Genomic DNA, 23,110 nt, shown 5'->3' with positions numbered 1-23,110 from the left:
TCTGAGATAATTGACTGGCCCAACAAACACCCAAACCCCCATCCCATATCTTTATTCCTCGGCTAATTCCAGGGGTGGTGAAGAAAGCTCATCGAAGACCTGAATAAGTTTTCCGGCGACCATCACTCAATGAAAAATCGTTGGATTCTAACACATATTTGTGACAACCCGAAAAATTATTGCCTTCTAGCCTTGTTAAGGGTCATTCTATTGGGTTTTAAGCCTAGTACACTTAATGAATGAGTGTTAGAATGTACCTGCTAGAGACTCTGTGCAACATTCAAGCCTTAAGACCACTAAAAAGGAGTTCACGGCCAAAGCACATGAGTTTACGACCATAAAGTCAAGGTTGGTCGTAAACTCCCCTATAAGTCTCCATTCCTTCACTTTTCCTTCATTATTACACTTCCACCTCAAGAACACTTCCATTCTCTCTCAAGTATCATCGATATTTTCATTCCCGATCTTCAAAAAGTAAGTGATTCTTCCCTCTAGTTGTTGATTATCCTTCTTTCTCATGAATCACCCTTTTGATTTCATCCATGGAAATCGACTTTTTGCTAGATCTTCATCTTTCACCAAGAACACACACTTGTTCTTGGTGGCCGCAAACTCATCTAAGGGCCTCAAAAGAGTGAGTATTCCATCTATCTTCTAGTTAGCCATGTTAGACACTAGATCATAGCCTTGAAACATCACCAAACTCAACATCAATGAGAGTTTACGGCCAAAGAGCATCTCCCTCGGCCGTAAACCCTAATTATGGCCAAGTTTTGAGCCCTAAACACTTCTAGACACTAGCTATCCTTTGGGATACATGAACCTTTGAGAACCCTTCCCTTTAAGACCCAAAAAGACACCATTTGGAGAGTTTACGGCCATACACTTTTGGTGTGGCCGTAAACACCTCAACACCTCCTAGAAAGTTGGTTTTGCTCATCCTCTTGTAGAGCAATAGTCCCTCAAGCTTCCTGTTAGGCGTGTCAAACCCAACAAATAAAGGGTACAAATGACTCCTTAAACACTACTACTATGCACTAAAAACGTAGTACAAGGTAAGTAGGGTCGATCCACAGAGACACGGGACAAGTGTTTATACCTTTTTGCGTAAGGTACAAAAATAGTCACAGAATGGGGGGAATTTATAAGCAATGATTTAAACTATAGAATAAAGCAATAAGTAAATGATTGATTAAGTGAAATAAGTTCAAGATTTGTAAGTACTCCAACTCTATGCAAGACAAATTAGCAATGTGATTCCATGGATGACAAGATATTTGTTTAATTCTATCTAAGTTGGTACTTGAAAGTGTTAACAAGCTCTAACACTTCCCATTCACCACAATAATTAACCAAAACAAGCTCTTTGATTAATCCTAACCTTACTAACCTAATCTAAACAAGCTCTTAGAATTAGATTGAAAGGTTGCTTTAAACTTTATGTGAATGTTCCCAACAACACTCAATACTCCTCACAAGCTCGGGAGTGTAAAAGTGTGTGAAAAGATTTACACTAAATTCATTCAATAGAAATCAAATTAGTGCTTGTTACCTAGTCCAATTTACAAAACAATTACTGATTTTGCAATTAGATAACTTGAATGATCTAACCCTAATTCAAATGGCCAATAAGAATCACAATTAGAATCAAACATTTGATTGAGACAAAATCAAATTCACTAGATAGAAAATTGAAAGCAAACATCAAGTCATATGATTGAAATCACAACTAAGAAGTCAAGACATGAAGTTGGAGAAGCTAGGGTTCTAGCCAATCATGGCTAGAACAAGATCACAAATCTAGAAAATGAAATTAAAGTTCTTACAAAATGAAATCAAATGTTCCCAAGTGTTAATCAACTTCAAAATCCTCAAGAAAATCGCCTTCTCTACTCCAAAAGTCGACCCCCCCAAGTAAAAAGTCGGTTTCCCCCTTTAAAAATGGTGAAAAACTGCTTTAAAACCCGCATTTACGTTTACACGGCCCGCGTAAATTAACACTGTCATTTACACGGCTCGCGTAAACGCAAAAATATACTGTGCAGAAATCTACGTTTACACGGCCCGCGTAAACGCAAGGCTTGCATTTACACGACCGTGTAAATCTCTGTAAAGCCAAAATCTTCATTTCTTTGATATCTTGCTCCTCGGTGCTCCGCAAGTCCTGAAATTTTGTCCGCAACTTTTATTTACCTCCTCCAACAATATCCTACCTCAAAAAGTCCCTGAAATATCACAAAAGTATTTGAATGAAATTGCCTCATGAAAAATCCCGAAAAACATGCAAAATGCATGAGTTTAAGCCTATATGCAATGTACTTTTATGAAATAAAGCTACAAAATGGGTACATGAAATACACCTAACAAATCTCCCCAAGCTTAAACCTTTCTTGTCCTCAAGAAAGAACAAGAAAATTTAAACCGGAGAAAATAAAATAAAAGAGAAGAAAAGAAAATCAAAGTTAAACTTTTTTTTTTTGAAACTTGATGCAAGAAATCAAAACAAACATGAAAAAATATATCCAAATCAATTAACCCTGTTTTGTACCATAGTTGAGAATGTACCTGTCATGCCTTGAGTCAACTTGGCTTTAGTCTCAAAATATTATATGATAATAGAAATAAGACTTTGGCCACTCCCTAATACAACTCAACAGAATCAAAGATCACAACACTAATTCCCTTTCAATATCATCAAGTCAATTCTTGGAACAAATTATGGTCTTACTCTCGTGAAATTATATGTGACAAAACATGCTCAACCATCTTTGTTTCATAAAATATAACAATGCCCGATTCCAGCTATTTGTTGATCAACAACAATCTTTTTCTGAAAAATCTTTTCTAAAAATTCCCTAATATTTATCCAGATTGGTTACAAACTTCAAACCACTTACACCAGTCAAAGTAATTAACATTCAGTACAAAGTCATAAGTTCAAATCCAAGTCCAAGGGAATCTTTTGACAGCCAAGTATTTTTCCTAAACACAATATTCAATTAAACTATAAACACAATTATATACAAACTTCTTAATTATATTTTTTACAAATAAAGCTCATGGCTTTCTTTGAAATCCGTGTAACGGGCTTCCAACCAACACATCCAAATCAAATGACCTTAGTGTGCTAGATTTAAAGAGATCCCTCGGGTTTACTTGCCCGAACCTCAAAGGCCACATATTAGCTTTATTTGCTATTATTAAGTTCATGACTTTCTATGGAACCCATGTAACGAATTTTCAACTCAATCAGTCCCAAACAATTTAGCTTTAGGCGATTAGATGTAAAACACCCCTCAGAGTTTACTTGTTCGAATCCCAAAGGTCACAGATTAACTTAATAATAGTCTTTTTTTTTTGTTTTTTTTTTTTTTTTTAAGTAACACAAATACAAATAACTAAGTTAACACATAACACTCTTATTAATTAATTAATTTATTTGGCCAATTTCTTTATATTTTCGTCCTTGACTTTTCTATTGTGGGACATCTCACGGTCTATTACCGTGAGGACTTCTAAGACATTTTTCAGGGGACTAAAGGTTAACATGCAAAGACCCGTAAGTATAGTTGAAAGCTATGTCCCCAAGCAGGGTATATAAAAGGGAATGAGTAGAAAGGACTTTTTAGAGCGCTGGAAGGCTTGGGACATTGAAATTTTGCATTCTTTTTTTTTTTATTTGGCATTTTAAGTTTAATTGAGCACTTACTACTCATAAGACCAGTCATATGTCCCAAAGAATCGACTCATACCTGCTGTTATGCTCAAATGTTGACAATCTTCTCACTTTCTGTTTTGCACAAGTAGCTTCGGGAGGTGTGTTCGTGTGCGATTAACTTGCTTTTAGATTTTCAATAAAAAGAGCAAGTCTAATCTCAAGGCACATGACTCATTTACCAGCTCAACTGTTTCGAAAAGATTCAGTTGCTTGGGATTGGATCAATTGTTTTTTTTTTCAAAGAATGCAATGTAAAAATTTGGATGCAAACAAAATGCAAAGAAAATAATAAAAATTAGAATAGAAAGAAAATCTTTTTGGTTTTTGAAAATTTTTCTATGCAGAAAAATGAACAAGAAAATAAAAATTAATGCAATATGTACAAAATTAATGCAACCTACATGCAACGGAATTTATGCATGGATGGATGCCCCTCCCCAAGCTTAAAATATAGCATCGTCCTCGATGCTTGGAGAGAGGCATAGTCGGCCTATTAAGAGTCGTATGGTGGAGGATGGTAGCTGATTTGGGAATGGGTCTAAAACATTCACAAATGCACACCAATTGAATTTTAAGTAAAATATGAACGATTAAAGATATGGAAAGAATTTACCAAATCTTTCTTGGTGCCTCACAATTGTGGTGTGAACCTCCTCTTCATCTTCCCCAAGCTATCCGTGAAGTATTTTTGGAGCCGGAGATTCATTTTCTAGGCATAAAAAATAAGTTTAAAACCATTTGGGACATTAAAAAAAATTGAAATTTACCAAAGACTAAAAAGTTTTAAAAGAAAGGAAACAAATAACCCCGGGTTGCCTCCCGGTTAGCTGCCCTTGTTTTAAGTCGTTGGCTCGACTTGGCCCCTGAATGTGCTTTGTTCTAAGTAGGTGGGCCTTTACAACACATTAACCTTCTCGCCACTTCCTTCAATTGAAAACTTATCTTCTACCTGACTTTTTTTTTTAAAGCACCTGCTCACAAAACGCTTGGCATAAACAATTAGTAACACCGTGTCCCCGACAACGGCGCCAATTTGTTAGGCGTGTCAAACCCAACAATAAAGGGTACAAATGACTCCTTAAACACTACTACTATGCACTAAAAACGTAGTACAAGGTAAGTAGGGTCGATCCACAGAGACACGGGACAAGTGTTTATACCTTTTTGCGTAAGGTACAAAAATGGTCACAGAATGGGGGGAATTTATAAGCAATGATTTAAACTATAGAATAAAGCAATAAGTAAATGATTGATTAAGTGAAATAAGTTCAAGATTTGTAAGTACTCCAACTCTATGCAAGACAAATTAGCAATGTGATTCCATGGATGACAAGATATTTGTTTAATTCTATCTAAGTTGGTACTTGAAAGTGTTAACAAGCTCTAACACTTCCCATTCACCACAATAATTAACCAAAACAAGCTCTTTGATTAATCCTAACCTTACTAACCTAATCTAAACAAGCTCTTAGAATTAGATTGAAAGGTTGCTTTAAACTTTATGTGAATGTTCCCAACAACACTCAATACTCCTCACAAGCTCGGGAGTGTAAAAGTGTGTGAAAAGATTTACACTAAATTCATTAAATAGAAATCAAATTAGTGCTTGTTACCTAGTCCAATTTACAAAACAATTACTGATTTTGCAATTAGATAACTTGAATGATCTAACCCTAATTCAAATGGCCAATAAGAATCACAATTAGAATCAAACATTTGATTGAGACAAAATCAAATTCACTAGATAGAAAATTGAAAGCAAACATCAAGTCATATGATTGAAATCACAACTAAGAAGTCAAGACATGAAGTTGGAGAAGCTAGGGTTCTAGCCAATCATGGCTAGAACAAGATCACAAATCTAGAAAATGAAATTAAAGTTCTTACAAAATGAAATCAAATGTTCCCAAGTGTTAATCAACTTCAAAATCCTCAAGAAAATCGCCTTCTCTACTCCAAAAGTCGACCCCCGAAAGTAAAAAGTCGGTTCCCCCCTTTAAAAATGGTGAAAAACTGCTTTAAAACCCGCATTTACGTTTACACAGCCCGCGTAAATTAACACTGTCATTTACACGGCTCGCGTAAACGCAAAAATATACTGTGCAGAAATCTATGTTTACACGGCCCGCGTAAACGCAAGGCTTGCATTTACACGGCCGTGTAAATCTCTGTAAAGCCAAAATCTTCATTTCTTTGATATCTTGCTCCTCGGTGCTCCGCAAGTCCTGAAATTTTGTCCGCAACTTTTATTTACCTCCTCCAACAATATCCTACCTCAAAAAGTCCCTGAAATATCACAAAAGTATTTGAATGAAATTGCCTCATGAAAAATCCCGAAAAACATGCAAAATGCATGAGTTTAAGCCTATATGCAATGTACTTTTATGAAATAAAGCTACAAAATGGGTACATGAAATACACCTAACAAATCTCCCCAAGCTTAAACCTTTCTTGTCCTCAAGAAAGAACAAGAAAATTTAAACCGGAGAAAATAAAATAAAAGAAAAGAAAAGAAAATCAAAGTTAAACTTTTTTTTTTGAAACTTGATGCAAGAAATCAAAACAAACATGAAAAAATATATCCAAATCAATTAACCCTGTTTTGTACCATAGTTGAGAATGTACCTGTCATGCCTTGAGTCAACTTGGCTTTAGTCTCAAAATATTATATGATAATAGAAATAAGACTTTGGCCACTCCCTAATACAACTCAACAGAATCAAAGATCACAACACTAATTCCCTTTCAATATCATCAAGTCAATTCTTGGAACAAATTATGGTCTTACTCTCGTGAAATTATATGTGACAAAACATGCTCAACCATCTTTGTTTCATAAAATATAACAATGCCCGATTCCAGCTATTTGTTGATCAACAACAATCTTTTTCTGAAAAATCTTTTCTAAAAATTCCCTAATATTTATCCAGATTGGTTACAAACTTCAAACCACTTACACCAGTCAAAGTAATTAACATTCAGTACAAAGTCATAAGTTCAAATCCAAGTCCAAGGGAATCTTTTGACAGCCAAGTATTTTTCCTAAACACAATATTCAATTAAACTATAAACACAATTATATACAAACTTCTTAATTATATTTTTTACAAATAAAGCTCATGGCTTTCTTTGAAATCCGTGTAACGGGCTTCCAACCAACACATCCAAATCAAATGACCTTAGTGTGCTAGATTTAAAGAGATCCCTCGGGTTTACTTGCCCGAACCTCAAAGGCCACATATTAGCTTTATTTGCTATTATTAAGTTCATGACTTTCTATGGAACCCATGTAACGAATTTTCAACTCAATCAGTCCCAAACAATTTAGCTTTAGGCGATTAGATGTAAAACACCCCTCAGAGTTTACTTGTTCGAATCCCAAAGGTCACAGATTAACTTAATAATAGTCTTTTTTTTTTTTGTTTTTTTTTTTTTAAGTAACACAAATACAAATAACTAAGTTAACACATAACACTCTTATTAATTAATTAATTTATTTGGCCAATTTCTTTATATTTTCGTCCTTGACTTTTCTATTGTGGGACATCTCACGGTCTATTACCGTGAGGACTTCTAAGACATTTTTCAGGGGACTAAAGGTTAACATGCAAAGACCCGTAAGTATAGTTGAAAGCTATGTCCCCAAGCAGGGTATATAAAAGGGAATGAGTAGAAAGGACTTTTTAGAGCGCTGGAAGGCTTGGGACATTGAAATTTTGCATTCTTTTTTTTTTTTTATTATTTGGCATTTTAAGTTCAATTGAGCACTTACTACTCATAAGACCAGTCATATGTCCCAAAGAATCGACTCATACCTGCTGTTATGCTCAAATGTTGACAATCTTCTCACTTTCTGTTTTGCACAAGTAGCTTCGGGAAGTGTGTTCGTGTGCGATTAACTTGCTTTTAGATTTTCAATAAAAAGAGCAAGTCTAATCTCAAGGCACATGGCTCATTTACCAGCTCAACTGTTTCGAAAAGATTCGGTTGCTTGGGATTGGATCAATTGTTTTTTTTTTCAAAGAATGCAATGCAAAAATTTGGATGCAAACAAAATGCAAAGAAAATAATAAAAATTAGAATAGAAAGAAAATCTTTTTGGTTTTTGAAAATTTTTCTATGCAGAAAAATGAACAAGAAAATAAAAATTAATGCAATATGTACAAAATTAATGCAACCTACATGCAACAGAATTTATGCATGGATGGATGCCCCTCCCCAAGCTTAAAATATAGCATCGTCCTCGATGCTTGGAGAGAGGCATAGTCGGCCTATTAAGAGTCGTATGGTGGAGGATGGTAGCTGATTTGGGAATGGGTCTAAAACATTCACAAATGCACACCAATTGAATTTTAAGTAAAATATGAACGATTAAAGATATGGAAAGAATTTACCAAATCTTTCTTGGTGCCTCACAATTGTGGTGTGAACCTCCTCTTCATCTTCCCCAAGCTATCCGTGAAGTATTTTTGGAGCCGGAGATTCATTTTCTAGGCATAAAAAATAAGTTTAAAACCATTTGGGACATTAAAAAAAATTGAAATTTACCAAAGACTAAAAAGTTTTAAAAGAAAGGAAACAAATAACCCCGGGTTGCCTCCCGGTTAGCTCCCTTTGTTTTAAGTCGTTGGCTCGACTTGGCCCCTGAATGTGCTTTGTTCTAAGTAGGTGGGCCTTTACAACACATTAACCTTCTCGCCACTTCCTTCAATTGAAAACTTATCTTCTACCTGACTTTTTTTTTTAAAGCACCTGCTCACAAAACGCTTGGCATAAACAATTAGTAACACCGTGTCCCCGGCAACGGCGCCAATTTGTTAGGCGTGTCAAACCCAACAAATAAAGGGTACAAATGACTCCTTAAACACTACTACTATGCACTAAAAACGTAGTACAAGGTAAGTAGGGTCGATCCACAGAGACACGGGACAAGTGTTTATACCTTTTTGCGTAAGGTACAAAAATGGTCACAGAATGGGGGGAATTTATAAGCAATGATTTAAACTATAGAATAAAGCAATAAGTAAATGATTGATTAAGTGAAATAAGTTCAAGATTTGTAAGTACTCCAACTCTATGCAAGACAAATTAGCAATGTGATTCCATGGATGACAAGATATTTGTTTAATTCTATCTAAGTTGGTACTTGAAAGTGTTAACAAGCTCTAACACTTCCCATTCACCACAATAATTAACCAAAACAAGCTCTTTGATTAATCCTAACCTTACTAACCTAATCTAAACAAGCTCTTAGAATTAGATTGAAAGGTTGCTTTAAACTTTATGTGAATGTTCCCAACAACACTCAATACTCCTCACAAGCTCGGGAGTGTAAAAGTGTGTGAAAAGATTTACACTAAATTCATTCAATAGAAACCAAATTAGTGCTTGTTACCTAGTCCAATTTACAAAACAATTACTGATTTTGCAATTAGATAACTTGAATGATCTAACCCTAATTCAAATGGCCAATAAGAATCACAATTAGAATCAAACATTTGATTGAGACAAAATCAAATTCACTAGATAGAAAATTGAAAGCAAACATCAAGTCATATGATTGAAATCACAACTAAGAAGTCAAGACATGAAGTTGGAGAAGCTAGGGTTCTAGCCAATCATGGCTAGAACAAGATCACAAATCTAGAAAATGAAATTAAAGTTCTTACAAAATGAAATCAAATGTTCCCAAGTGTTAATCAACTTCAAAATCCTCAAGAAAATCACCTTCTCTACTCCAAAAGTCGACCCCCCAAAGTAAAAAGTCGGTTCCCCCCTTTAAAAATGGTGAAAAACTGCTTTAAAACCCGCATTTACGTTTACACGGCCCGCGTAAATTAACACTGTCATTTACACGGCTCGCGTAAACGCAAAAATATACTGTGCAGAAATCTACGTTTACACGGCCCGCGTAAACGTAAGGCTTGCATTTACACGGCCGTGTAAATCTCTGTAAAGCCAAAATCTTCATTTCTTTGATATCTTGCTCCTCGGTACTCCGCAAGTTCTGAAATTTTGTCCGCAACTTTTATTTACCTCCTCCAACAATATCCTACCTCCAAAAGTCCCTGAAATATCACAAAAGTATTTGAATGAAATTGCCTCATGAAAAATCCCGAAAAACATGCAAAATGCATGAGTTTAAGCCTATATGCAATGTACTTTTATGAAATAAAGCTACAAAATGGGTACATGAAATGCACCTAACACTTCCCTATCATTCAAACACCCTCTTATGCACCTTTTACCATGAGTTTACGGCCCAAAGCTCCATGTCCGTAAACCCATGGTCGTAAACACCACTTCTTGGCCATAAACATCCCTTTGATGAATCACATGTGATTCCATCACTTAGTCCAAGTCCCTAGGGGTGTTTCCTTTCATATAGTTGCTTCTAAACCCTATATTTATGTCAATATATGCCATTATATGTCATTTAGGACTCGTTAAGTCTCGGGACTTCATTCGTGGAACTTCTCATCCTTACGCGCATATTCGATTGAATCACCCACATAAGGTGAGTTCATACCCCATAATCAATCTTTTAAACTGTTTTAAATGCTTTTAAGGGGGGAATACAAGTTGAACACAATGATAATTGTGTAATTGTTTGTTATAAACATCTTTCAAAAGATTGCTTATGTCTTTTATAAGTGATCAAAACATTTCAAAAACTCTTTTAAAGTTATGTTACTTTATAGTTTAACAAAACTTCGTTTTTAAAAGTACAAGCATAACTTAGTAGTAAAATGAGTCTTTTCAATAACAGTTCAAGTAAAATACTAGTAAGCTATAAGGGGTATAGTTTAGAGGTTCAATTCATACTAGATACTAGAGCATACTATGAAGAGAAACAGGGAGGTAAATACAATATACGATAACACAAAGAGAAACAGGGAGGTAGATACAATACACAATAACATAAAGAGAAACAGGGAGATAGATACAATACACGATAACATAAAGAGAAACAGGGAGGTAGATACAATACACGATAACATAAAGAGAAACAGGGAGGTAGATACAATACACGATAACATAAAGAGAAACAGGTAGGTAGATACAAAACACGATAACATAAAGAGAAACAGGGAGGTAGATACAATACTTCAAAGAGAACATACTAAGATACTATAACAGAACGAACATACTAAGATGCTATAGCATAGAACAACCGCATGATCTAATTATACCAATGAATCACTAACTCATTGTTCTAAACAAAAGGTGATAGTAAAATTGGGTATATATGATCATATAACATTAATGTGAACTGTACACGACCTAGCAACTTGTTTGCGTAAGTCGCGTTTGGTCCCCAGAATCTCTTGTAGGGAGAGCGTATAGTATGGGTACTATTCATCACATTATGACCTTAATTAAACAAACATGTTTTAAGGTAATCAGTACTGCAGAATGTCAGTTCATAAGACAACTGAGTACTTATATTTTTCCAAATACTTTCATTTTGTGGCAGTTCCACTTGAAAGTTAATGCAAACTATTTTCGAGTCGAGATAGTTATAAACTAGGGAAAACTTATATTTTACAAACGACACACAAAACAATCGAGTCTAGTACATATAGTAGAAAGGGGTACCAGTTGTGGTCCAGGTCATAGGACACTAATTCAATGCACCGTTTTCTAGTATACAAAACATACTTTTCAAATAAAGAACTTCGGAATACAAAACTAGAAACTTACCAGTAAAGGTTTTAATCCATTTTTATTGAACCAGTATAACTTAAAAGACCTTAGGTGGTTAATTCTACAGTACCTTAGTTTATACATCAAGGTTATATATAATTAATATCCGATAAGTAGTTGGATGTGTGCTTTCCGCCTCATTTCCTGTTCCTTGTTTGGTTGTGGGCTTAGGGCAGATTCATACAATTAACTATCTGTTCGATATTAGATTATATATAGCTAGTATAAACTAAGTGATTATAGAAAGAACCACTGTGGTTACCATTTTTATTATAAGAAACAAGGGTTTTCTTAAAGAATCTTTTCATCAAATTAAAGGAACTATTACAGTTAAATCCGTGAGTACCAAGTGAATACGCCAAGGTTATATACAACAATGATCTAACAAACAATGGGATGTGTGCCTTCCGCCTCATTTCCTGTTCCTTGTTTGGTTGTGGGCTTAGGGCAGATACACACAACCGATTGCTCGTTTGCTCTGAGTTTTATATAACTTGTATCCATTTAATACTCATAGAAAGGACTGTAGAGTCATTTTTACTTATCTTGCATCAAAGCAGGAAATATAGGATTTCCTGGAGGAATAGGCAAACTTTTCTAAACAGAACTTACTACAACTTACTATAACTTTCTACAACTTTCTTACAACTTACTTACATCACTAAAATCTTATGAACTCACCAGCTTAAATGCTGATCTACGCTTTCAAAATAACTTGTATTCTTAGGAGACCAGTAGACAGGTACGCGCACTGGGATTCAGAAGATGGAGCAGTATAGCTTCATGTCTTTTTGTTATTTGCTATGTATTCTATATTATGTGAATCACATACTTTGTAAATACTTTCTTTCTAATGAAATGGTTGTTTATTACTTTGATTACTATGATGCATGTCTTGTGATACTAAACATGACGTCCTCCACCCCAGAACGTTTCCACCGTTTCAGTTTTGGGGTGTGACAATATTCATTTCATTCTTGTCTGGTCTTCTGTACTTCATTCCCCTTCAAAGGTTTGTCACCATTTGCCTATAAGCATCTCGAGTACTTCTCCACGTCATAGCTTTCTAACCTTGTTCTCGTCACCATTACTTCTAGATTTGCCACTAGATGCTAACCCAAAAACTAAAGAGTGAACAAGAATTGGAAGCTTCTCATCCAGAAACTAAAGCTTTTAAACCTAGAAATTAAAGTTTTAAACACAAAAATTGGAGCTTTTAAACCCAAAATTTGAAGTTTTAAACCCACAAATTGGAGTTTTTAAACCTAGGGAGGTGGGTGCTTGCACCGCAGTGGCAACGATGGTGTTATGCTGGAAATCCACAATGGTATAAATATTTTCATTAATTTAATTATCATTGTACAACGAGTGAGATGGCAAACGACCAACAAGTTGCGCCGCTAAGCCATTTTGTATGGTAAAACTAATTCTTTTAAAGACTACATCCATAGATCTAGGTGATATAACATTGCTATGCATGATCCGTTGTACTCTATTAAGAAGCTTCACCGCATCCGGCGCGAGGACACCAAACGTATCAAATGCAAATGGTATGAACACGTGTTGATTTTCCATGTACGATTTCTCATGTTTGGTGACTTTGCATGTAGCAACTTTTAAAGCAACTTTTCCCACTTTGAAACCCCCATCCCTCAAGCCCACGAGAGGGGATACCCCTGTAAAGTCCACACATGCGTGTTTCCTTCCGACCCATCCAAAATCGTAATGGTTATTGGTCTAAGGGTTGACCTTCCTTTTGCCGGGTCAGTCAAGAAATTCACAGGTGTTTCTTTCTTGGCGGAAACTACGGCACACTTAAATACGTCAAACAAAACATCCTTAACCATATTGTGCCTGTATTTGAACCCCGATAGTTCTTTACAGTGAACTGCATGCTCTCTAAAAGAGTCCAAACATGCCTTGCGACACACCAGACATATCTCGTCAGCCGGGAATATTGGAATCATGAGTCAATATTTGAGGATAGTACTGTTGGATTAATGTCTAAGTCCATAACTATAATTGGTAAGACTTGACCCGACCCGGCATGGTCCATTTGGGTTGCATGGCATCATGCATTTGGATAGACTATAATGAGAGAAATAACACTTAAGGTTGGTTAATATATTATAAGTTCTAATATATTAATAAGGTTATTTAATTAGTATTGATCAAGAATTAATTTGGAATTAATTAAGTGATCAAAAGGAGACTAATTAAATATATGGGTTGATTGTGTAAATCATTCATTCTTATATATGTGGGCTTGTGATCCAAGATTCCTTATGTTGGACTTAGTCCATGGGGTGACCCATGGATACTCCATGGAGGTTAAAATCCATGGAGCATAAGGAATGGGTAAAGTTATGAGTTACATGGTGTAACCCTAATAGCCACCATATAAAAGAATCCCATGGCTCAAGAAATCGTGCACTAATGTGTGAGTGTGAGGGCTAGACGATTTCAAGGAGTGTTCAAGTTTCTCTCAAGTTATTCCAAGTGTATTTGGTGTTGTGTGAACCATTTGAGGTGTCACACTTGGGGCACTAGGCACTCAAGCTTCATGAAGACATTCTACATCAAAGAGGTATGTATTCTATCTTGTTATATTTATTATTTTGTATGCTAGATTAGGATAATACCTTGGATGTTCATAATTGTATGTATAATAGAGAAAACATAGATCCAAGGTATTTAGGGTTGCATGTACACTTAGGAGTGTTAGAATGCTCATAACCCAACAGTGGTATCAGAGCCAGGTTTGTTTTCTTGTTATACTTGCAAAAGTAGCTGAAAAATCGAGTTGGATGTATATATTCGATTGTTTTGGCTGGAATTGGACTAGGAACATTACCCTAAGATGTTTTTGGACTTATAAACTTGTTTTTGATGTGGTAATGTTCATGCTAATCCAATTTCTAAGATAATTGTCATAATTTCAAGATTTATATTAGTTTGTATGTTCATGCTAATTTCTTGAAGATTGATGATTTGAATTATCTTGTTCTTATGAGGTTCTTAGATTAATAGAAAAGTTGTGTGAAATAGTTGTTTTCAATCCATTTTAATCTAAGAGTTGATTCCAAAGTGTGTTTTTGTAACTTGTCCTCAAGTTATATGAAAAGTTACATTTAAGAATCATAAAACTCATAAAAGTTGGCAAAGGTTACAAAATGAAGAGTCTAGTTCTAATTAAATGGTTTTATGACTCCATAACTTGTCCTCAAGTTATGGAGGTTCAAGAGTCTCTTCATTAAATTAAAAAAAAAGTGTAACCTTAATTAGTTCCATAAGTTACAATAAAAAAAAGTTATTTTTTTTTATTAATTAGTTTAAATTCTTCCATAACTTGTCCTCAAGTTATGGAACTTGAAGAGTTTTTTTTTAATTAAAACTACTTTAAACTCATAAGTTATGGAATTAATTAGTTTTGAATAGTTTTAAAACTTGCCCTCAAGTTTTGGAATTTGAAAAGTTTTCACTTATGAATACTTTAATTCCAAGTTAGCCCTTAGAATTTTAAAAGTTAAAATTCAACCCTTATACTTTATAATATTATAAGTTATTAATATTTATATATATGTATAAGAGTAAAGTCAGTCTTACCGTTAGTAGGCCTCATTCACGAAGCCGGTCTATAAGGGGGGTATAAGGTTACTGCCTATAAAATGGCAGTTTAATGGGTGTCCACTCTCACCCACCGCTTCCTTGACCGGTGGAGGGTCGTTAGCCGAACGGGTAGGACAAGGACTATAATTCTCCTTTCATTAAAAGTATTAATGATAAATACTAAGTAACTAAACTCTTATTAATACCCAATCTTAGTTACTTAGGAAAATGTGAATTTGGTGCTAACCCATGAAATTACACTTTGCACTTTGCTTAAGTCGTTAGTGGAGCGTGTGTGGTTAACCGGCACACTAACCTGGACTTAACAAGGTAGGCAAAGGGTAACTTAATATTTATCATAGTATCGGTGGAGCGTGTGTGGTTAACCGGCACACTGATTAAGGGGTAAATATTAAGGGTACCAAGTATATTTGCATGGTTATTCACACCTTGTTTTGTGATCCTCGGCATCCCAGTCACAAAACCTGAAGGGCACACTCGAGATTGAAACATGCCTTTGAACAGTTCAATGAATCTCAAAGATCTAGGACTTTCAAATCCAATTAAAACCTAATAAATTATATCGTTTTTCATGGTGGAAATTGGTGAATCGTCATTCACCTACCTTCAAATATTTTATAGCTTGGATTACGGCATCCCTCTTCTAAGTTATAAAATAGTTTGTTGGGTCCTAGCCTTAATATTTCATATTGGGTGTCATATTAAGGACTTTAAATCAACTATCTTGAATATCTCCCAAAAAGATGTCTGGTCTAGACATTTATGATCTTCCCAAATCTCTTGAAACAAGCTTTCCTAAATGAAGATGATGTCCCATGGATATCATACTTCTTTCACCTCCTCCAATTATTCTCCCTAACCCACAAGTTCCTAAAAAGTTTAAGGTCACTCAAGCCCTATTGGCAAGACAAGGTCTAGGTGTGATCACATCTTGGAGATGTAGTCACATATTGACAAGCCGGGTGTCACACCCCCAAACCAAGGATGGCGGAAACGTCCGGGGGTGGATGACTTCATGTATAGTATCATAACAACAATTGTAATAGTAATTGAAGCAAACACAACCAACATATATATAATTGAAAAAGTGACATCATTGTATGAATTACATGTTTACGAATCAATTACAATATGTTGACAAAATATGAAATAGTAGACGCCTTAGCGCCCCATCCTCAAAAGCACTTGGTTACATGTTTAATGATTTCCTGAGAATACAAGTTGTTTGAAAAAGTGTCAACACAAAGGTTGGTGAGTTCATAAGCTTTTGTTTGGTATTATTAAAAGCCTTTCGTTTGTAAAAGTAGTATTTGTGTTAGAAAATCCAATATTTTCCTTAATGTGTAAATGTAGTCTTAAAACCCAAAGACCGAAATGTACAAGTAATTTGTCATATTTATAGTAAAACAATGCAAGTTTAAATCGACATAAACTCGTTAAATTTTAATGAAGTTCCCGTAAATTCCAATGTTTATTAATACTTTATGTGAGTTTATTATAACCATACTATGACCAAGGTTGCCTAAAACGCCGTTCTTCAGGCGTCGGAAATGTTATGACATTTGTCACCCCAGACCTATCGGTCTAACTGTTGCATGCAGTTTAGGTGTGAGTTTGTCAAACCCAATATAGATCTATACACAACTATCACGCTCTCCCTCGAGGAGACTCTGGTTACAATACAGGACTTAATGGTAATTTGAAGTAAATGTCTCACAAAGTCATTAACGGAATTACGTGTTATGAAAACTTGGTACCGTATGGCCGTACCTTGCTTAATGAAAATATCCTTTGTATAAATGTACCCTTTTTAAATGTATGTGTTATGTAATGTATCATAAACTATACCTATTATAGTTTATCAACCAAGGGTAGTACGTAGTAATGTATGCAAACTATATTCAAAATAGTTTATTAAATGTTTGAATGTATCGGTTGTACTTTGATTATAATCACTTGTTATTCTTTATATTTTATATGTCCAAATCCATTTGTAAACTGATGTGTGTCTAAATATTAAGATAAAATGTCATATATTGCAATAACATATAATCACATAAAGATATACACCTTGCTCAACATGTTACAAGGTGAAATGAAATTGACAGCAACTTTTCGTTGAATACAGTTTCTGTTACTGTTCTTAGAAAATTTATAGAAAAATCATCAAAGCTCTAAATCCAAATCCGCAAATTCTGAGAGTTTGGAATATGAGTCTAGTTTGTTCGTAAATTTTATCATGATTTTTAGTGATCTCTAACAGAGGTGAAAATGTTCATAATCACAGACTGGTCCGGGTTTGCCTCTGAAATGATAGACAGTTTTGTAAAAATCACCATAAATTGTAGAAAAATCATATGGAGATGTGCAAGTAACCATTTTAAAGCTAAGAGTTTGAACTACTTGCACCTGGAACAGTTTTGAAAACTAAAATATTTAAGTTGACCAAAACAGTCCGTGATCGAAGTTCATCTTTTCTGATGTAATCTGATAGAAAAAGTTTAATTGTGTTCTTGATGATTTTACTTGTATTCCCCCCTTAAAACTTAAGAAAAACATGTAAATGTAGGGGTATGAACTCACCTTATGTGTTCTTAGAGGATGGATGTTGGAGAAGAGAAGTGTTCAACTCAAAAACACTTAGAAGATGCCTTGACGAATCGAGAACCAAGAGTGGAAGAAAGCTTGATGATTAACCTTGGAAGTCTTGAAATTGAGAGAGAATGGTGTAGAAAATGAGTGACTTAAGCCTTGTATTTATACTAGTAAGAATTACTATTCATATATAATTCTTTAATAATAAGTGTTAAATGTTGACATTCTCCATATAACTAGTTAGTGTATATGACATATTCATGATGTAATCATGACAAATGTTTCTAGAAGATGGTTAATACTAATTGGCTAATAATAGTAATTTTTAAAACGTAAATAGTAAATAGTAGGTAGTAAATAGTAAATAGTAAATAGTAAATAGTAAATAGTAAATATGATGAGATTTTTACAATTGTCATATTTGTAAACCCCGTTAAGCCATGTTTAAGAGTCTTACACAGCCCCCGATAATTGTGCAATAGTGTTTTATCGCTTTGGTTCGTTGTTTAGCACTGTTAAGGCTAAGGAAAATCAAACACATGAATTTTCCAAATGATGTTTTCTCATTAAAATAGTGAATTGTACAACGTAAACCTTAACATACAAGGGTTAATGGAGTTGACCGGTTTGACTTGTTGACTTTGTTTGACTTTGACTTGACTCAATTTTGACGGTTGTCACACCGGGAGAGTTGGGTGTCAAAGTCTTGAGAAAGTTGGTGGCTCAACTACTTTCTAAGTCACATAGTGAGTTCTTTTGGGAATCCTATGAAACAGACTAAGACAAGACCCTTAATGATCTTATCTATTTGCTAAGATCAACTTCCTAAAACGCTATGGACATTGACAATGATGACATTGGATATCCAGTAAAGCTCTCTCTTCTCAATGGAAAGGGATCGGCCATAGTCAACTCGGTTGACCCAATGGTAAAAAGAGAGGCGAAGTCTGAGATAGTCCCATTATCAAGGGTCTATAGGTAACTATTGCCAAAGGAAGGGGCATTGGTTACGAAGCTGCCAAATTTACCTAAGGATGTTAAAGTCAATAAGTTTGGCTCTACTTCAGGTAAAGTCCATTGTCTAACTCTATTAAGTACATGCTGATTCTGATCGCGAAGATGGATTTCAATCGCATGGTTCGGTGATCAGAATTTTGGGCTATTACTTAAGAGTTATGATATTTATATTGCTTAGGAATAGATAACAACAAGGTTTTCATATGGATTGTAAGGATAAGTTTTTCCGCAAAGTTTTAAAATAAAAGAAAAAGGTTTTGATTTTATTTATTTTAAGTATCCTTACAATGGCATTTGTGAAAAGTTGTTGCTTATAAGATTCCATTGATAGCAATATTGGAAAAATGGATTTGATTCTTTCGGTTGTGGTAGTGTCTAATATTACCAAATAAGGAAAGATTCTCATCACCCAAGGTTCAATTGGACCGAAACTTGGAATCATGCAAGTTGTATAGTATGATGAATGAGAACTTTCAGCTTGGAAAATTAAGACTAATTCCTTATGTAAATAAGGAAAGGACTAAGGGATCGAGTACACATTCTTGTGCACTGGTCAAGTCCACCACAAAAAATCAAGAAGACTATTCGTCATGATTTACTTAAGTTCAGTAAATATGGTTATACTTATAAGTTTAAGTATAAGTCTGTAGCATTGGAGAAGTTTCAATGTGAGACAGAACGAATAAGAAGAATCAAAGTATGGCAGAAAGATAAAAGTTTCTCAAATCTGAAAAGATGGGAGAGTACTTTAGTATCATGTTTATGATCATCTTAATGATTAAGATACCATATCACAATTGGTCCTCTAAAGTCATCTTAGTGCATTCTTATGACTAAGAAGAGGAGTCATGAATTGTTGAAATGGTTAAATCAAAAAGATGAGTCATACTTCGTTCCAAAACAATTCTTAGAGTCATACTCCAAGATTGTAACTTGAGTGACATATCTTAAAGAGGGTTTGTTAACACTAGTCAAATGTAAGAGTAAAAGGTTATCTACTCTTGTACATTTGAAATTGGTAAGTTGTGATGTTTTGGATAAAACAGAGACCAACTTAGGCCAATTGTGTAAAGTGTTAGTCTTGATAAAGAATCCGCACTATCTCTTGAATATTTGACAAGGGAGTCTTATATGTCAAGAGGACAGTGGGAGTCTTAAAGCTCTTGAAAGTTTCAAGACTTAATCAAGAATAAAACCTAAAGTCCTTCACTAGCACACGACTTGAGGTTTATAACCTATCGTGTTGAAATTTTTGTGCCTATTCAAGTTGGCTTTGCATAGGAGTTCTGAGAGTTCTCAATTGGTTGCACAACTACTTGGAAGCAATGGCAGGCACCTGAGCTGCCAAATGGCAAGAATTTAAGATTGCACAAGTTTAATCAATATGAGTTTGGATTTGTCACTAACCTTGTCTTGTGATTATGGTTTTGACAAATTCACATGGATAAGAACACATACACTATTAAATCTAAGTGTCATAAGGTTTCTCTCAATTTCATGAACATGATGGTGAGGAAACACTTTCACTAAGTAGATTTTAGCTAGATAGCAATTGTGATATTTGCATTCTCAAAGTCGTTAGTGGAGCGTGTGTGGTTTACCGGCACACTAACATGGACTTGTGAGAAGTGGCAAAGGTCTAAACAATTGAGACTATGAATACGGCATCCCTTTTCATAGTTCTAAAATTGTTTAGACACACATGTGAGCTATCTAAGAGAGGTGTATGATTTTGATAAAGTTTTATCAAAACAATCTAGTATCAGAAATCTGAACTTTGGTAAGAAAGTCAGCTGATTTCTGAGTACATGTCAAAGCTAGTGGGAGCATAAGTGTTATGCTAATAATCATCATGTTAGTGGGAGCATGATAATTATGACAAAGGTTGCAAGTTAGCAATGTTAATTATAGAAAACAAAAGTTTCAATTCGTGAGGTTGCAGGAGTTGAAAAAGTTGTTTTGCTATAATTAAGGGAGAGGAAATTATACTTCATTTCAATTCTAAAAGCTTAGATTGAGATTTTAATCGTATTTAATCAAGGATATATATATGAATTTCATGTTGGAATGGCTCAACATAAGGAAATTCTATATATGGGTCCATTATTTGCGTTCTAAAATTCGATTATGATTACGGCATCCCTTTTCATAATCTGGATTTTGAGAACTTGGCAAATTGAAATGGAAATATTATAGCAAAAGACTGGTTTAGTCTTTATGTGAGACATCATGAATCGTGTGCCATATGCTTCGGATATAGGATCGATTACATGTGCTATATTCATCCTTTCTAAAATTTTCCATATGCCTGGGGCATTATGAAGGGAAAAGGTCTAGAATTGGATATGACTAAAATGATTAAGCAATTGTCGAGGACAATCTAACGTTTACCAAAGATTGGTTGCTCAAGGACAGTTGGAAGTATAATGTTAATTCTGGAAGGACCATATTGACATAATCTGTAAGGAGGCAACTCTTGTTCAGAAGTGATAGTCAAAATGGAATATGGAAATGTTTCAAAGTTAGAAATTATTCAATCTGTGTAAGATTAGGAAACTTAATGAAAGAAGGATGTTTCCAAGGAGCTGATCTCCTTTGGAATGCTCTGTAATGATCGTTGTCAAGTCTTTCTGACTTCGTGCATAATCATTAAGAGGATCAATGCATATAAGTTTAGAATCTAACAGATTTCAGTAAATGACATGAATTTGGAATTCTTGCATTTGCAGTAAGGATTTGGGACTGTGAAAAGAGGATCATTGGAGTGATGTTCAATTGATCTATTTTACAAAGTAAAGATCATAGACAAACATAGTATGCATACTTGGTGTATGGCATGACTAGTGTTTAGAAAACATAGTGTATATGCTTGGAGCATGGGACAACTATTGTTTTAAATTCAAGTATAAAGTTGATAAAACCGAAACAATGAATAATGAGTAATCAGTATGGTGATAAATAAAAGTGTTTATTTATATTCATAGGGTTTGATACCATATTTGATTCATTTATTCTTGTGTTTCACTTTGCATGTTTTGACTTCCAGAATAACTAAGTCGCTCTTCCTGAATGATTAAGTTATTCAAACCATCCACAGTCGGTCATATGTTGGAAGTAGATATGAATCAAGACTGTCATGGGTTGGTTTGTAGAGGTCCAAGTTGGTGGACAAAGTGGTGCTACAACACTCATGAGTGCTCATAAGTTCTGAGTATTGGATTCAACCCGCGCTCATTTAAATCACTTCATGGATTTTATCACGAGTGATCATGAGACGATAATATCTTATATTCTTCAAACCTAGAGATATGAGTTGTTACTATGAGTTGGTTATACATTGATTGCACGAAAATGCATTGGTAACTCGATGTTATAAAACGTGCCTTTGTGTATGATTCAACAAGTAGTAGAACAAGCCATATGAGTCGAATTTTATCCATTCCTTTTACCTTCGGGATAAAAGCGATATCTGTGGGCCCCTCGATGATTTAAAGATGATACATGTGAGTGCTTGGCCAAGCCAGGACTGATTTGATTTGTTCAATCAGTCAGTCATCATGAATCGGAAATCGGGAAACAACAAATGGACAGAGAGAATGATTGATAATCCATGTCTCAGTCCATATGATATCTAGAATGGAGGAATATATGATCCCTTATCTAATGGACAAGTCATTGACAAAGGTCAGAGTTCGACAGAAGCTTTTGAGAGCTACGATTGCTGATCGGTTCCTGAAGTCATACGCAATAATAGTTTTAGACTTATCCAAGTGGGAGACTGTTGGATTAATGTCTAAGTCCATAACTATAATTGGTAAGACTTGACCCGACCCGACATGGTCCATTTGGGTTGCATGGCATCATGCATTTGGATAGACTATAATGAGAGAAATAACACTTAAGGTTGGTTAATATATTATAAGTTCTAATATATTAATAAGGTTATTTAATTAGTATTGATCAAGAATTAATTTGGAATTAATTAAGTGATCAAAAGGAGACTAATTAAATATATGGGTTGATTGTGTAAATCATTCATTCTTATATATGTGGGCTTGTGATCCAAGATTCCTTATGTTGGACTAAGTCCATGGGGTGACCCATGGATACTCCATGGAGGTTAAAATCCATGGAGCATAAGGAATGGGTAAAGTTATGAGTTACATGGTGTAACCCTAATAGCCACCATATAAAAGAATCCCATGGCTCAAGAAATCGTGCACTAATGTGTGAGTGTGAGGGCTAGACGATTTCAAGGAGTGTTCAAGTTTCTCTCAAGTTATTCCAAGTGTATTTGGTGTTGTGTGAACCATTTGAGGTGTCACACTTGGGGCACTAGGCACTCAAGCTTCATGAAGACATTCTACATCAAAGAGGTATGTATTCTATCTTGTTATATTTATTATTTTGTATGCTAGATTAGGATAATACCTTGGATGTTCA

Source organism: Lactuca virosa, chromosome 7 (assembly GCF_052849685.1).
Source record: "Lactuca virosa cultivar CGN04683 chromosome 7, Lactuca_virosa_CGN04683_v6, whole genome shotgun sequence".
Lineage (NCBI taxonomy): Eukaryota > Viridiplantae > Streptophyta > Magnoliopsida > Asterales > Asteraceae > Lactuca > Lactuca virosa.
Note: the sequence above shows the minus strand (reverse complement) of the source record.